The sequence below is a fragment of the Alligator sinensis genome, unplaced genomic scaffold (genome assembly GCF_000455745.1).
Source record: "Alligator sinensis unplaced genomic scaffold, ASM45574v1 scaffold452_1, whole genome shotgun sequence".
NCBI classification, from domain to species: Eukaryota; Metazoa; Chordata; order Crocodylia; family Alligatoridae; genus Alligator; species Alligator sinensis.
In genome coordinates this window covers 225,503-231,132 of record NW_005842869.1, presented here as the reverse complement: position 1 = coordinate 231,132, position 5,630 = coordinate 225,503, and the positions used below count along the sequence as shown (strand labels likewise).

Genomic DNA, 5,630 nt, shown 5'->3' with positions numbered 1-5,630 from the left:
GGGGCGGCAACCAGCATAGCCTAGAAGCATGGGAAATACCCGTAGTAGAACATAGGCATAGCTACACCTAGACCATCTTTGACCAGTGGCTGTCCAACCTGTACTTGAATACCTCCAGTGATGGAGAGTCCACAACTTCCCTAGGTAGTCTATTCCACCGCCTCACTATTCTAACAGTGAAGAAGTTTTCCTGGATATCCAATTTAAAATTACTTTGCTGCAACTTCAAACCATTGATCCACATCCTCCTCTCTGCAGAAAGAGAGAAAAAGTGCTTTTCCTTTTCTTTATGACAATCCTTCAAGTGTTTGAAGGCTGCTGTCATGCCCCCTTTTAAGCAGCTTTTCCTCAAGCTGAATGTCTCTAGCTCAGGGGTGGGCCTTCCTCTGGTCCTTCCCTAACTTTTTCACATCCTTTTTAAAATGTGGAGCCCAGAACTGCACACAGTACTCCAGATGAGGCCTAAGCAGTAGAGTGCAGAGTAAAGAGGCATTCTCACCTCCCATGTCTTGCACCTAATGCTTCTGTTGACGTATGCTAAAACCACATTGGTCTTTTATGTGGCTGCATCACACTGCAGTTTGTTATCAACCCAGACTCCCAAGTTCTTTTCCATAGTGCTACCATCCAGCCAGGTGACACCCATTTTGTATTTGTGTTTTTGATTATTCCTCCCGAGGTGTAGCACCTTACATTTGCTTGTTTTGAACTTCATACTGTTAGCTCCAGCCCAGCTTTCCAATCTGTCAAGATCCTTTGAAGTGTATTTGTATCCTCCGTGTTTGTAATCCTTCCCAGTTTCGTCATTTACTTCATGTCAAGAAGCTTTCTATGCCAACCTCCAAATCGTTAATAAACACATTGAACAGCACTGGGACCAGGACAGACCCCTGTGGGACTGCACTTGAAACTTTCTGCCATTCTGACATGGACCTGTTAATAATTACCCTTTGCTTATGGTTATTGAGCCAGTTATCTATCCACCTTACAGTAGATTTATCTAGTTCACATTTCTCCAATTTGTTTATGAGAGGGTTATGTGGGACCATGTCAAAAGCCTTGTTGAAATCCAGCATTCCCATTATCTACCCAAAGAAGGAGAGACAGTCTGACACAATTTGCTTTTCATAAATGCATGCTTGCTGCTTGTGATTAGCCTTTCCTTCTCCAGCTGCTTGCAAATGGCCTTACTTAGGATATGTTCCAGTAACTTCCTGCAGGAGGCATGGGGGGTATGTGCCCCCTGGATTTGTGCATGGGGCAAGGGTGGATATAGGCTGCCTGCTGCAGGCTCAGGGCTCTCTGCCCTGCTGCCATTCCCCCAGGAGCTGCACACTGGCCGTGCATCCCCTGCCCACTGCTGGATGGGCAGGGGACACATGGTCAGCATGCAGCTCCTGGGGCAAAGGCAGCAGGGTGGAGAGTCCCAAGCCCAAAGTGGGCAGCCTGCATCTGCCCTTGCCCCTCTCGGCTCTGGTTAGAGGCATCCCCATGCTTAAAACTGGTGGTGGCGGCACTTGAACTACAGTTCATTTGCCAAACTTTAGTTCAAGCACCCCCACCACCATTTTTAAGTGCCAGGATGCTGATCCCTTGGATGAGCCACCCACGGTTCCATCTTGCTGCCCACCCCAGCCCCGCGGTCCCATTCACTTGCTTGGCTGGGCAGCGCCCCCAGCCGCAGCCCCTGCCTTTGCCCCACCCCCTTCCTTACCAAGGGGGCCTTGATCTGCTCCTCCCCCTCCCCCGCACCCATTCCCTTCCCTTCCACAGACTTACCTGCAAGGCGCTGCTCTCCACGCTACCTAACTGCATTCCTGTTAATTGGTTATTGGATCTGTATTGGCCAATATGCTTGGTGAATAATCAGCTATTGATATTGGCCAAGAATATGTTTACTGGTGCACCCCTAATTTATTCCCCATATTTCTTGATTTGTATACATGCATTGGACGTATTTTGCATTTTGACCTACTCAATTTCCTTTTGCACCACTTGTTGCAGTCCTGTAGTTCTCTGGCCCTTTCCCATAGTTAAGTTGCTTATTCAAGTCTTTTCTCCTTTTGGACTTTGTGTTTTGTTACTGGAGGGTTATTGGATCTCTTCAACAGGCTCATGTTGGCATCCTTATCCACAGCTTCTCCCTCAGCAACCCTGACTTCAGCACCCACAGTTTCCCCCAACATTATCAGGCTGGCAAGACCCTGAGCCACAATGCTGCCCAACTGTTCATATGAGTGGCCTGCAGATAGGTTATTATGAAAGACTGCAGCAAAAACTGCATCTAATAATAATAATTGTTAATAATTAATTATTAATTAATAATAATTAGTTGGTCTAATAAAAGATATCAGATTCACCCAAAGAACCATCTTTGCTTGTCTGCATCTGAAGGCTAGCTGCTGGGTTTTTTCAATTCTTTGCTGTTGTTCCTCTGTTAGACTGGTGCTTGAGCAAAAATCAAATTCTTCCCTCATATTTTCAGGAAAAAAAAAAGTCTAAATCTTCAGGGACCATACTGAGCCAATTACTTCCCTTTCTGGCACCTTCATTACTTGTAAAATCTTCATGCAAAATAGGAAAATCAAGTCTAATTAATTTTAAGCAGGTTTGAACTTCCTTTTTATTTCCTAAGGATTCTACTCCATCAGTAAAATCATCATATTGCAGTTTCGGATACAGTGTATGAGCCCAGTGTTCCATGCATCTTATACGAGGGCTTATAAGCCCTCTATCTCAGGCCCTTTACCTTTGAAGTTTACATTGTCAAATATATGGTGTAAGACTGGAAGCCCTCTTTCTGGAAGTAACCTTTGAACTGTTTTCTGGGCAGTCACAGGAGGATCCTTTATTTATGACAGAACATTTCCATTTGCCTCTCCATTTGCTAGGGCCCCTTCAATATCATCTCTCCCTAAAGAGGCAGGAGGTTGAAGAGGTGGAAATGTTTCATCTTCTGTATGCTCATAATTGAGGAAGATAAAGCATGTTGTCATGTAGTGGATCTATCTTCTTCACAGCTAAGGTATTTCTCCTCAGCAAGCCCCATATGGACTTCTCCACAACCCTGCAGTGGGTGGATTCCTGCCAGTTCATAAACTGGATCTGCAGTGTGATGCAGCTGCATCAACAGAAGCATTAGGTGTAAGACACAGGCAGTGATGCTGCCACTTTACTTGGTGCTTTCAGGGCCTCTGATCAAACACACCTAGCTGGACCAAGCACTGGAGCTATCACACCTACCCCTGATCAGCTACAGCTGATAATACAGCTGTCCCAGTTCTCTGCAACCATATTGGCTGCCAACAGTGCTACTCACCCCTTATAAGCACACCTGCAGCCTCAGGCTGCAGGCACATCTTGCAGGCATACCTTGACACAGCCTTGGTCTGTTCCAGCAAGCCTCACATTCACAGCTCTCCTGGGTTCTTCTGAATGTTGACCCCGACTTTGGCTTTCCTAACCTTGATCTTGGATCTTCCCTGAAACTCAGTGCTGGTTCTGCTCTCTCTGGTTTCCCTGGCATTTTAACTTGGGTTGCCTTCTTTGACCCTGATCTCAGATTCTCCTTGGAACTTGGCACGGGATTTCTGACCCCTGGCTCCTGACCTTGGCTTACATCTTGGATTGTGTCTTTTGGATCTCCCCTTTTGGTTCCCCTAGAACTGGGCACCACGTTCCCTGCTTTGCTGACCCAGACTCCTATCCAAAGATCTGATAGTCTGTGCCTCTGTCCTGCTGACCCCCTAGATGTCCCTCAGTATCCATCCATGGGTTTGGCCACCTATGTCCTGACTGAACCCTCTCAGCCACAAGCTAAAGTGGGGGTCCAGAGGCAGGTGAAGGTTTTGGAAAGGAAGTTGTATGAGGACAAGCTGAAAGAAAATGGCATGTTCAGCTTGCAGAAAGGGCATGTAAGTGACATTATAACAGTCTTCAAATATCTGAAGGGCTGCCATACAGATGCGGGTGAACACTTTTGCTCTGTCACTGCAGAGAATAGGACATATAGCTATGGCTTCAAAGAAGTGATCTCCAACTTCCTGGATAACTGCTGTAGACACTTGGCTTTTGGGTTAAAGCACAGACACACCTGCCTCCGATGTCTAACATCCACTAGTAGTGTTTTTGTCTAGGTAGAATTATTAACTTGTGCTTTCCCAGGGCAGGCACATATAGAGGAACTGTGTACTTTCCCAGCCAGGGTGCAGTTTACTGCACATGCTCAGTAGCCATGTTGATGCTTAAATTCCACACTGCATGTGGCGAAGGATCACAAACTGTGTGTAAGAGCCAAAAAATGCCAGTTATGTAGGTAGGTAAGTGCCATCTGAGTGTGTAAAATGAGATATGATTTTGACATTACTCTCAGTGCAGGTAACCAAACTATCAATAGTTTGGTCGCAGTTCCATAGGAGACATGCTTCATCCACCTCCTTCAGTATATACACCTACATCACATTTCAGTGGAGCAGCAGATTTGGAAGGATTTTTAGAAGCCACATCAGTAGATTAGAAGCCAGCAATTACTTTCTGGAGTTGTCTTATTCCATTGCACCAGGATTACTGGCTGATCACTGTGGGAAACGTTAGCAAGTTGGAACCATGGTCTATATAACTTGGCTAGGTCTCTTAGTGAACTCTGGAAAATTGACATAGAAATTGTAGTCAACTGTAGGCCAGGGGAAAGAAGAAAAAACAACAAAACAAACAGAAAAAATATACCAACCCAAGGACAATTTCCACTCACTATGAGGACTTTTATTTCAGCTGACATCAGGACTAGCTGTAATAGTATGAACATACCTGGCAGTGCTATACCACATCAATGTGCATATCTGTGACACTTCTTGCCAGACCTAATCTGCCAACTCTGGCTTAGATCAGTCTGTTCTTAGGCAAAATACTTGGTAGACAAGAAGATAGAATTGGCTTGATGGTTAGAACACACAAATGCACAGAAAATGTCCTTTTTTGAATCCACTCTTTGTCAAAGGCACTGATCACAGACACATTGGGATAGCCACTTTAGCTATCTATAGATAAATAAGGATAAGTATGAATGTTTTAGGCCTCTGACAGATCTTAAAATAATGGCACTATGGGGATCTGAGGAATTCTGTATCCCATCCCAAACACTGCACATCCTGCTATGCGACAAGTGGATGGCAGGTTATGACATTTTGCATTGGGCCTATAACTCCTCATATTCCAATCACACCACTGTGGGGCTGCCCCTTGCCTGATCTTGTGGATTGGGCAGGGAGCACCTTTGTCTCATATTCTGTGGCTGCCTAATACCTGATCCTAGAGCTCAGATGAGCATCAGGTTCCAGTTCCAGGCAAAGCTGCCTCCAGACTGATCCTGTGGTTTGGGCTGGGGGTAACTCCTGGGACCCAGGGCTGTCTGGGGCCAGTGCCAGCAATCAGTTGATTGTTGGTACTGGCCCAGGCAGCCCCATGTCCATTTCAAGATCCAGGGCTGTCCCCAGATGATGCCAACAATCAATTGATTGTTGGTATGGGATGAGACAGCCCCTGTCTGGAATACAACATATGCCACACATTCAATTTAAGGTGCCAGAAAAAACGGCCAGCCACAAAGAAGTTTTTACAAAATGTTCTACAAC

General features: G+C 45.6%; 1 protein-coding gene and 1 pseudogene across 3 annotated transcripts in view; one reads left to right on the top strand and one right to left on the bottom strand.

Moving 5' to 3' along the window:
* Positions 1–5,630, top strand: part of PCDH1 (protocadherin 1) — a 242,007-nt gene that overhangs the window by 65,223 nt on the left and 171,154 nt on the right. The window lies entirely within an intron of this gene.
* LOC112548005 overlaps positions 1–5,630 on the bottom strand; it is a 10,812-nt pseudogene that overhangs the window by 2,042 nt on the left and 3,140 nt on the right.